This window comes from Pholis gunnellus (genome assembly GCF_910591455.1).
Source record: "Pholis gunnellus genome assembly, chromosome: 14".
NCBI lineage: Eukaryota > Metazoa > Chordata > Actinopteri > Perciformes > Pholidae > Pholis > Pholis gunnellus.
The window spans coordinates 20,014,380-20,026,389 of record NC_136541.1 but is presented as its reverse complement, the minus strand read 5'-3'; positions in this window follow the sequence as shown (position 1 = coordinate 20,026,389).

Sequence of the window (12,010 nt, the reverse complement as noted above, 5' to 3'; positions counted from 1 at the left end):
GAACATGGCTTCTTGGTGTTTCTGTGTAATTCTGACCTGAGCCCACACCCTGTAACTCGCTCTAAAACGTGCATTCTGTCGTAGAGGTAGTCTGAACGGACTTAGAATGTAAAAATTGGCTTATGGCATTTCCTTCACACAATGAATTGAGAGACAGAGGTATGCAGTCTTGACTCCAATGTAGTATACAGTATGGTCCATATTCCTCATATTGTCATTGTCACAGAGCTGTGCTTCCCTCTAGTGTTGAATATCTGTCAGCAACAGGCACAAAAACATCTGAATAGATTCAAATAGTTGATGTGAGACATAAAAAAACAAGCTAACTTGCACTTCTGCATTTTTTCTACTAAGTAACATGAAAAGCAACACTAAGTTTGGATTTATTATATCAGTCTTTGTTAACCTGTCTTTTTGAGCTTACTAAATATGATATTTTAGTGTCTCAGTTTGGCCTTTTTTTCTTGCAGGAAAATGAGTTCCAAATAGAGGCCGTTGTTGTAAAAAGAAACCTTAATGTGTGTGTTTAAGATTTGACATTCACTATCTGAAGAACATTCATCGGCTCAGTGTATTGTTCTGATGTTTGTGCTGTTGTGCTCTCACCGCCCAAGGTCAGGAAGCATTTCTCTTCAGAGCTTTATCATTAGACTAGATGATGAGCTCTGACAATGGCTCAGAGAAGGATCGATACACCTAGCCAAGGCTCTTTCACTCGCTGCTCTCTCAATCAATATTCACTTAGACTCAGCACGAGCCCAACATGTCCTATCTGCTCTGCTTGGTCTCTGATTATCGGCCAGAGGAGGAAAAAGTGTTCATTACTTCATTAAGTCAGCAATATATATGGCAGAATGTCTGAAATATCAGTGCAAATGCCTCCATACAGTCTCATGAAAGAGAAAACTACGACTTTGTGGGGTCATGCACTTTCAAATTGGCCACTTTGTGATGTTACATAAGAGCCTATAAATGTGTTCTCTGCAATGGATGATTTTGAAACAGTGTCCCCACTGCACATATTCACCTTAGGCTGACCCACCCAGGTTCCACCTCCGGTTCAAATGCATTTTTCATTTTTCCGGTTTTAGCTCTAGTAGCATTGTAAACAACAAATCACCTCAGTTTTCAATTACTTTATAACTTCTCTTGTTGTAGATAGCTTTACTGTGAGGAACTTCAAACGTACAGAAACATATCATTACAGTCCCACCTGCTGGTGGGACTCGGCAGCAAGGCCTTCTCTGCTGGCCTAGACACTGACAGAATCCCAATGTAATAGCTCATAATTTAATTATTTTTCCTAAATACACTACATGTTTTCTAAATATTTTTTCCCATTAGCTTATTATCTCATTGCATAGCTACTTTCATCCTCAGTTGCACTGCTTCCAGTGCACCTTGTTTTAAGTAGAGATTTTATCCAATCAGATTTCGCCCCTATAGTCCCACGGTGCAGAACAAAGCGGTATAAAAACAGCTTTGTTCCAGCAGCCATCACTCAGGTGAACAAATTATATCAATAGTGCACAGATGCTATAAAAGTAACGTTTGTGTACTTATTTTATTTTATTTATTGATTGACTGATTTGTAGCCTTGTGTACTTTTATCATGTTTGTCTTGTTGTCTGTGTTGATTGTAATGTATGTCGAGATGGATGCCTCGCCCTCTATTGCAAACCAAGTCTACCTACGGGTATAAATAAAAGTAACCTGAACCTATGCTGTCTCTCAGTAAAAAAATCTGACCGGAGGCCTTCAGAATTACAAGTGAATCCCTTTGCAGTTTAAGTAATTAGGGACGATATTGTTGATTGTCATAGTCTTCAACCAATCAGATCTTTAGTTTGACATGTAGGGCGTATTCTTTGACGTGTCAGAGCTGCTAGCTGGCCTACAATTACATCAGCATTAACGTGAGGCTTGATTGGTCAGTGGGCTAGCGTGACTGTTGTGAAACTAGCGAGCAGAACTTTGTAGTAGTAAAAAAAGTAAAAAAGGTAGTTGCTTTACCATTACATACGGTGGCTGAAACACAACCACATTTCACAAAACACATCGACATTTCACAAAAACAAAACATTTCACAAAACAAGTACAAGTCCATTTACCAGAAGAGCCGGGGATTGAACCGCCAATGTTCTTTGTCAGTCATAGTCCCCCCAAAAACAATTCACAAAACACAACAACATTTCAAAAACACATTTCACACAAAAAACACATTTCAGACAGCACAATATTGAACAAGTATTCCTCATTGCTGATTTGATGGCACGTCTGTCAGTCTGCGACAAACAGAAGTACTCTAGGTATCCAACAGACTGGATGCGTTACAAAGTGGGACAACTGCAAATACAATGAGTGCACATATAAACATGTTCTATTGCAGTTCAGAGTGAACAACAAACAAAAGTGTTTTCACCACTTTATTCTTTTTTTCCACACAGGTGGAGTCCCTTACTGTGCAGTGAGCGTAGATTTTGCCGATATTAAACCTCCGGATTTAAGGTGGCAGTGGGGGGACCCGAAGGCAGCCAAGTTCCTTCAGCGTAGGCTGATCTATCATGCCCTAGATGAAGCAGTGATGTTATAAATCGGTGAATTTACGCATTCACACAGTTTGCGATTTCTTGCCAGCTGTCCTTCCTTCATTTTTCAGTTTAAACGGTTTTTTTCAGCCTGAATTATGTGTTAAATTTCTTCGTATTTGTCCAATATTAGTTTACTCTTCATTTGCAAAATATGCTACTCTGATGACAGCAGCCTTGTCCATGTTTGTGATGAGTCATACGCTGCAAACACCGCCTCTTTATGTGAAAGATTGAGCAACCCTGCAGGTTGATTAGCAGCGTTGTAGGACCGCTTAGCAAGATGGCCGCTGTTAGGGCTACCATATAACCAAAAGATTCCCTGAGTATGTTGAACTTGCTTTGTGGTACAGGCCCCAGGATTCACATCCAGACTGCTGTGTGTTATGTTTGAGCAACAAAAGCACCTTGGTTAATGTAAGTGAAAGATCATCAGTTAAACGTGAATCATCACGTCCTTACAGATTTTTTTCTTCCTCTAACCTTCACCACGTGCTGCCAGTGTCTAAGCAAATTCAGAGTTTATTAATGCTCTAGTCACTACGCGTGGAAATTGGATAGGAAGATTGGATATAACTTTTTTTTTACATGTTAGATACATCAATTAACAAAATTTCTTCATTATGTCAATTGTAATCCAGTCAGTAGTATGTTCCCTTCAAAACGTATTTGCTGTTGCAAATTAGCTTTATATGATTTAGATCATTCATTTCTGGGTGACAGGGTTCCCCTTGGTAGTGAATGGCATTGGATAGACCTAGTATAGCTAATTACTGTCATATTAGTAATGCATGAGGTGGTGAATTCAGCTAATGTACGCAAATAATTATTTATTTTTTAAAATGGTATCATGAAAGACTAAAAACTGCCTTGATTTTATTATGTTTTATAAAAATATATCACATTTAGGATGGTTGTATGAAATGAGGAGTTTGGCCCTTAGCTGTAATCTGAGGAGAGAGGATGTGAGTACTTGTCAGTTTGATGTCTGCACACTGTGTGTACGGTTACATGTGTGTGTCTGTGGATGTGTCCGGGGCTCCTCATTAGGCCTCTGGGAGCGCGCAGTAAAATAATTGGCAGGCCATATGCAGCTTTTCAAGGTCACAGGAACACACCTCTTCATACATACACCCACACACACATCTTCAAGGTCCACATGCTGCTTTGACCACAGGTTGTCTCAGCTAATAAGGACCGAAAAACAATAGTCGTACTAATGTAACCTTTACAGGGACAAGCCAATCTGTAAAACCCTCTGAGAACTGCGGGATCGCTGGCCAACATTAGCGTCTCTAAGCGGCTGTAGCGGGCTCAGTTTTGAAGATAGAGTGAAGAAATAGGTCATAATAATATTAAATAATAATAACATAATAATATTCACCTTTTTTTGTGGGATTCGCTTCCGTCACACAGAGAAGATTATGTGTCCTGTGTCAACAGCCCAAATGCACACTTCTCCAACTTCTCCCAATGGTTCATGTAGAACTATAGCTCTATGGAGACTACCGTCACTGCCCTTACCTCTCAGGACTCTCCCTGTGTGTCGCACAGAAGCGGCATGTAGGGCTTTTGGTGAGTTGAAACAACAGTTCACATCTGCTTCCATTATCACCTTTCGTGAGCCTTCTTGAAAGCTTGTGTGAACAGCTACCCAGGGCTCCTGAAAAAGAGTTAAAATGTGATAAGATGGGATGCGAACGTGTTGACAGAACCGTATTTGTGATACACCTTGTGATACACCTCCAGTGTGTGGAGGTGTATCAGCTCCATTTGGATGTGCACAGGTGCTCTTTCCACGTTAACACCTCTTGAATCCTAAGCCTTTTTTTAGGCCTCTTCTCGAAAATTGTAACCCATACTAAAGAGACTATAATTCTGTAACTACAAGGTCTATTTTAAAAATGTTGATGGTTGAATAACACTAGGAATTGTGAGATTTGATGAGTTACTGGTTAATAGTAGCTGAAGACAGAACACAGCAAACAGGGAAAATTCCCAGGTTCGCCTGAAGAAAAAGCACTGTAATCTTTTTAATGAGGCCCTGGCAAGCCTGAAAACATTTCCAATTCATAGCAAAAACGGTGCAGGTGCCTCACAAAAGGATTTGGTGTAAATAAAGTGAAGCAAACCCGAGTTATAGAGGTTTATGTACGAAAAAACACGCCAAATTCTCCTTTTCGAACCAGGATTCGCAGCTGTTCCATTGTACTTTTATATACTATATAACTATATATTTCACTATATTTCACTTTGTTTATTACTCATATTGTACAATCTATCATAACAGAGCTGTTTGGCATCATTTTGGTATCATTGTGACCCATTTTGACCTCTCTGGGGGTCATCATATCTCTCCTCCATACATTTTCCTCGTCTCTGTCTGTGTGTATGGAGCCCTTGATAAGCCTATGTTGGGCGCATCTGAGCATGTGACCACTCGTTCGAACCGGGTGGTTATTTCGAACACACCCATATGTTCCATGAAGTGATTGACAGAATTTTCAGCCACTAAAAAGCCAAAACCGTGCCGCGCTCCTCCTTCAAGGTATGGTGCAGTTGTAATCTTGGCAGTGTTGGGTTGTGCTTTGTGGTGGCTTCTTAGATGTAACTTTTGAATGCTTCGACGGAGAGATATTTGGATGTTATCGCTAGAATCTGTGTCGAATTCTCATGCTTCCTGATGCGTGATATGACCGGTGGGATGCAATGGCTGCATTTCGGAAGCATTTTCAGAGTTCTTAGATCGCCGGTGGTGGCGTAAAATACATGATATTGTGGCGGATCTTCTTAGTTAGTTAGTAGAATAGTTTATAATGGTGTTTGCAGTGTGTAAAATGGTTTACATGATTAAGTTGCTGAGACTTAAAAAAAAAAAGAAAAAAAAAAGTTATTTGTCTTTTTTATTTCTTTATGAACTTTGATTTCTACGACGCTCTCTTCGATTAAATATCTCGCTCTGAACCCCAAATGGGGCTCGCTGAGCAGCTCAAATTTAAATTTCCGAGCTGCAAAGGTCGGCAAATCACAGGCGCAACTTGGCTTGGAAAACTCTGACTGTATCATACATGTCTGTGATCACACATCCCTGTCCCTGAAGCTGGAGGTTTAGTACAGTGAGATGCTTCATAATGTCGCACAAAAAGGCCAGCTCACATAGCCAGCTCTGTGGTGTTGCGGGCCAGTTATGATAGACATATGATATTTTCTTGCATGCTGGATATAATTGTACCGAGGGCCGGATTTGGCCTGCGGGCCTTGAGTTTGACATGTCTGATATATGCTGAAATTTAATGACAAGTCACTCACTGTGTTGATCCGTACTCAGTGTGAAACCTGGGCCTGTTTAGATGAATACAAAGCTGGCAGAAACTGAAGAAAGGCTCACACGAAGCTCTTCCTCAACAGCTCTCAGTCTGTCTCTGTTTTTAGTTTTGTTGTCCAGGGCCCAGCAATTTTCCTTTTCAAATATTTCTCCATCGCTGTTTTTTTTTTGTCACCACAACCTCTCCCGTGCATCATTTAATTCTATTTTAATTAACAAGGTCTATTATTGCCCTACCTACTGCCACCCACTGGCATGGAAGAGTATTTATTACTTAGCCAGCCAGGCTCAGATGCTCAACAATGGCAAATTATTTGCAGCAACTAAATAGTAAATAGTTTTTTTTGACCAAATAAGTGAAATTGGACATTTTCTCGCTGCACAGTCACCACAGTGGTTGAAAATCACTGCTGTGGGCCACAGCTCAGGACTGTGTACAAAGGTTTTCTTCCTGTCATAAATCTGAAATGAACATGGTGTTTTGGTTAGGTTAGTTGTTGCAACAATTTGGGGGTTGCTATTTGTTACACAGATTTGGTAAAACACTCTATCTTTAAAACTGAGCCCGCTACAGCCGCTTAGAGACGCTAATGTTGGCCAGCGATCCCGCAGTTCTCAGAGGGTTTTACAGATTGGCTTGTCCCTGTAAAGGTTACATTAGTACGACTATTGTTTTTCGGTCCTTATTAGCTGAGACAACCTGTGGTCAAAGCAGCATGTGGACCTTGAAGATGTGTGTGTGGGTGTATGTATGAAGAGGTGTGTTCCTGTGACCTTGAAAAGCTGCATATGGCCTGCCAATTATTTTACTGCGCTCCCAGAGGCCTAATGAGGAGCCCCGGACACATTCACAGACACACACATGTAACCGTACACACAGTGTGCAGACATCAAACTGACAAGTACTCACATCCTCTCTCCTCAGATTACAGCTAAGGGCCGAACTCCTCATTTCATACAACCATCCTAAATGTGATATATTTTTATAAAACATAATAAAATCTAGGCAGTTTTTAGTCTTTCATTATACCATTTTACAGGTGAAATAGTGACATCCTATCTCCTCAGATTACAGCTAGAACGATAGCAGAGTACGAGGAGGAACTTTCTCATTCAAAAGAGGAGAACGAGAAACTACTGGACGCTGTTTTCAATCCGGAAGTCCGGATACAATGAGCAAATTGGTTCACTTTATTTCTTCTCTCACTTTTCAAACACCCCCTGAGCAGCAGGAGCAGAGTTCCAGTCTGCACCAGGAGGACCAGAGCCCCCACACATTAAAGAGGAACAGGAGGAACTCTGGACCAGTCAGGAGGGAGAGCAGCTTCAAGGGCTGGAGGAGGCTGATGTCCTCACAGCTTCATCAAAGACTAACTAAACAGATGGAAACAGAAGCTGATGGAGAGGACTGTGGAGGACCAGAGCCAGACAGGAACTGAGATCCAGATAGATCCAGATAGACATCCAGCACCAAATGCTGATGACAAGACTGAAGACTCTTCTGACACTGATGACAGTGATGATTGGAAGGACACCAGAGAACCTCCGTCAGGTTTAAACTCTGTGAATAATGATGAAGTCCTTGTCAGTGATTCAAGATGTAGCGCTGGTGAGAAATAGAAAGACATTTAGATGCTTTGAGTGTGAGAAAACATTTGGCAAGAGTCGAAATCTGAAGATACACATGAGAACCCACACAGGAGAGAAACCTTTCAGCTGCTCAGTTTGTGATAAAAGATCTATGCGCAACGCAGATCTAAAGGTACACATGAAGACTCACACAGGAAAGAATCCCCTTTGGCCCTTTTACCCATCACCCCTCCGCACATTCCTTTGAGCGGTGGGCCCACAGGGCGGCGACTTTATGTGGATTTTTCGGGTTGTTCCTGGTCGAACCATATGTCTCATGTCCCGGAAACCAGAGCCTCACCAGCAAGCTCTAATCCCAGGTCTGGCTCCAGAAAGGGGCCCCAGTTTCCCTTTATTCGGGCCAGCTGCCACAACTTTTTTCTGGTAGATGGTCAGTGAATTCTTGATCTGAGAACACAGCTCACAGGGTCACACACACACGGCCCTAAACGACGTTATGGTGGTGATTTATTGGAAGGGTGTAACAAGTCCAGCCTGGACTTAAAACTGATATGATTTCATTTTGACGTTAACACTTCTATTTTAACCGTCGCAGCTTTTCCAGCACACTTTATTTTAGGATGCACATTTTTCAAAAGCTTTCTGTGATTTAATTTATTCTTAAATACAGTCCTTATTTTACTTGAACACGTATTTATTATTAGATATTTACAATTCACCCAGTTCAATTTGAAAAGTGAAGATGAATATTGCTGCAGTATTAGTCAATCAAACCTTTTTTATTTGATTTGATAATCAGTTGTTGACTACATACAGACGTTAATACAACTGCTTCTTCAACATACATGGGACTAAATCATAGCGCAAGTTAGACATTATTGTGATGTTACAGACCTTCACATGAGGAAATTCTATCGAACTGGACCTCGTTGAATTTGTATTAAATACCCCTGGAATAGAGGAAAGTCAGGCAAGGTGAGGAGCTGGGGGGGCTATGGGAGAACGTAGAGTGCTGAGATGGGATCTGTGCTGTTCTGTGTCACTTGAAGGGCTTTTTCCATCAGCTGCCAGCGTCCTGTAGAGAAAAACCTGCTGACGGCAGGAAGATCCTCTCAGCTGGGTCAAAGTCTCCTCCACATGTTTCCTGAAAGCCTGTTAAGGACTGCAAGGAGCGCTGACAGCTGATACCATCCCAAAGCAATCTAGTGTGAAAACGGAGCTCTTTAGCCGCCGCTGCAGTGTTAAAATGCAGACTGCGGCTCAGATTAGAACCGAAGATAATGGATGAGAGGGGCTGTCAATAAAGCAACGACTGACAGCGAGACGTTACAAGCCAGTCTCATAAAATCTTGTGATATGGAAAAGAACTGTCACATGCAGATTCTTATCGCTGCACATCCAGCCTATTCTCACAGCCACTGACTTCACCTTGAAATAAAAACACATTTCCTTTAATATTCTGCAAAAAAAAAAGTTTTTTTTGAAATTAGTTTTTTATGATTTTCTACAGTTGAAGTATATATTTAGCTAAATATTAAGACTTAAAAATGAAAGTCAGTTTTCATTAGCTGCATGATGACCTGATCGTGGAGTGATGGAGAAGTCGTATTTGATCTATAGCCTGAAATCAACACTGAAAACACGTCGGAGTGTAAGTCTGTCCATGTGACATGAAACACTGTGGAGGTTAGAGCCTCACGTTTCCAGCCATGTTGTTCTGTTGCTCGATGAAGTCCATCATTCTCTGCAGTCATCAGATCAGTCGTTTGAGTCCACAAGAGTTCACATCAAACAGACACATTCATATCACAGATCCTAGTCCGTTTTATTTTTGCGTTCATCTTTTTTATTTCAGTTTGCCGGCAGAATTGTTTATTACTTACTTTTTACTTTCTGATAAATCATTTTATAAGAATTATTTATTGGTTCAAAATGCTTGTGTGTCTCACTTGATAATAATAAATCATCATGTCAGCAGTTAGAAATGTTAGTAGTCATTAATAAACGCTCTTGAGTTTCTCAATTTCTATTAAGCCATCAGTCAGCCAACAGAAAAATATTTAATAAAGAATTCTGTAACACTTTATATAAAGCTCATGTCTATAATGCTTCACAAGCACAATCATAACACATTATAATGTATCTAAAAGGCTTGATAACAATCCATCCTATAGGAGAATCTCATCACTGGTAATCAAGTCATCACATGAATCTCCTGCATTAACTTGACACCTGTGAGACCAAACCTGAAGAAACTAGAACATCTTTAAGGTCTTTTTTTCTGGCTGGTTTCATTAAAGATTCTGGATCTCTGGAGGAAGAACAATCAGTCCGGTTAGAAGAAAAAACTGCTTTTTTAGAACTTTATTTTTTTTTTTAAGATCCACTGATTTCATATCAAAGTCTCTCAGTTCTTCACAATCCGTAGTTGTCTCAAATGAAGACCTTCTCTCAGTGGTCTTGGATTAAAACTCCTTGCAGTCATCAGAGTGTTTAGTGGGAATACTTATTTGTAGTTTGTAACCATTCTTTATTCATTCAAAAATTAAAAAGTTGATCAATCCAGAACTGAAATTTGTGTCAAAAGCTTGAGTCAAACTGTTCAAATTTTGAATTTTTCCAGCTTTTCTAACTCATCACCGCTCAACTCAAGACCAATATCATCAACATATCACAAACTGTGACGCAACGACTACAGAGGTTATTGTGTTAAATACAATCCATTCAAAAAAAGGAGTCATCAAAACATTTGGTTCACATCAATGAGCAGAAAGTATCTCAAAGCATTCACAGCGTCCTGATGAGGACGACAGTTTGGAGACAACTTGTTGTATTTTTTATTCCAACCACAAGATGGTGCCATGATATGTGAAGCATACACAGGTGACACATTAATGCAGGTGACACACTATGACTTGATCACCAGTGATGTGAGTCTATTATAGTATGCCTTACAGGCTAATGTAAACTAGATCCTGTTCCTGTTCGCACCCTAAAGTTGGCTTTGCAATCTTCCAAAAAACTAATCAAAGAAGAAGATAACAGTGGAAAGTGGAGAATTACATAATGTTCATGAATAAAATGACAAAGAAACGCAAGATTTGGAGAGACTTGAAGACTCTTCCAAAGTTCCCACTGACTGTGTGAAACCAATCCTAAACCGGTCATTCCCAAACACTGGGTCGGGACCTACAGGCGGGTCAAAGGAGATTTCATTAGGGTCGCTGTAATGACACACCGCCGTTACTTAGACCACGGATAGTGTGTGATCAAGGAGTCAAGGAGAATACAAGTTATTGTATGTATTTATTGTTGGACTGTGGATGCTGGGAACCATGTGCACCGCTGGGACACAGAGCTGGTCCTTTTGTTCTCCCTGACAACAAACAAATGGACAAATCCAGTCAGTGACTGAGTGAACAGACTTGACTATGGTTTGCAGAATTTCTTCCGTAGTCTTTTATACAACATGTATATCTGCAGTACACCTTTGCCACATGTGGGAGCCTGAGCGTTTGTGTTCTGGTGTTGATAATTGTAAGCTACGTATAATATTGAATCTAATCTGAAAGGCTAGTGTACATTAGGATTGATTTACTGATGAGAGAAAATGAAAAAAAAACGACACAGCCCGTTACCTCAGCCTCAATTTATAAAGTATTAAACATGTGACAAAGTGATTACGGCTCCTACGGTGTCACCGAAAGGTTATTAATGTCTGGAAATGACTTGATTTAATATACGAGGTACCATAACCCATCCCAGGCTGGTTAGGTCACCTCCTGTCTCTCTTGAGCGGGATAGTCCCCAGTCTGGATCAGGGGATCCAAAAAATGGATTCTGAACCTCCAGAACCCTACGAGCATTAATAGACCAATTGAGGAGCAACCGCGATGTTGTGTGAACCTGTGGGTTCTCGGCTACTTCTGCTTGGACTCGTTGCCTTTGCCTGTAAGCTTTTGTTATCATCATTTCACCACTAACATCACTGAACTGTTCCTGTCTGGTTCTCTAGATGTGGGTCCATTTCCTTGCTGCCTTGTACACAACCTGAGTGAATAAAAAAACAGTACACATGTAGAGATTTTGACTTTTTGACCACCATGTTGTAGGTGTTCCTGTTATATCGTTCACTTGCCTTACGGACAGAGGTTGACCAAATAACACTTTTTTGATGAAATGTAGTCGCACAGCACACCATCACAAATCATCAACAATGACAAGTCAACCATGTGTCATAAGGCCTGAAAGAGCATTTATTTAGGATACAGTACAGACCACCACATGCACTCTGGCGGGAGTTTACACTTCTGGCTCATCTCTCAGTTCTAACCACTCCAAAAACTACGATTACGATACAATACTTGCATGTCAAGTTTAAACATGCACAATAAATAAATACATTTCATTTTACAAAAAAATAAAAAAAAACGTGCCGTGAACAAAGGCTTGTGATTGGAGACCTGGAGTGAGATTAGTGGGTTAGTGAGCTATCTTTGGGCTGAAC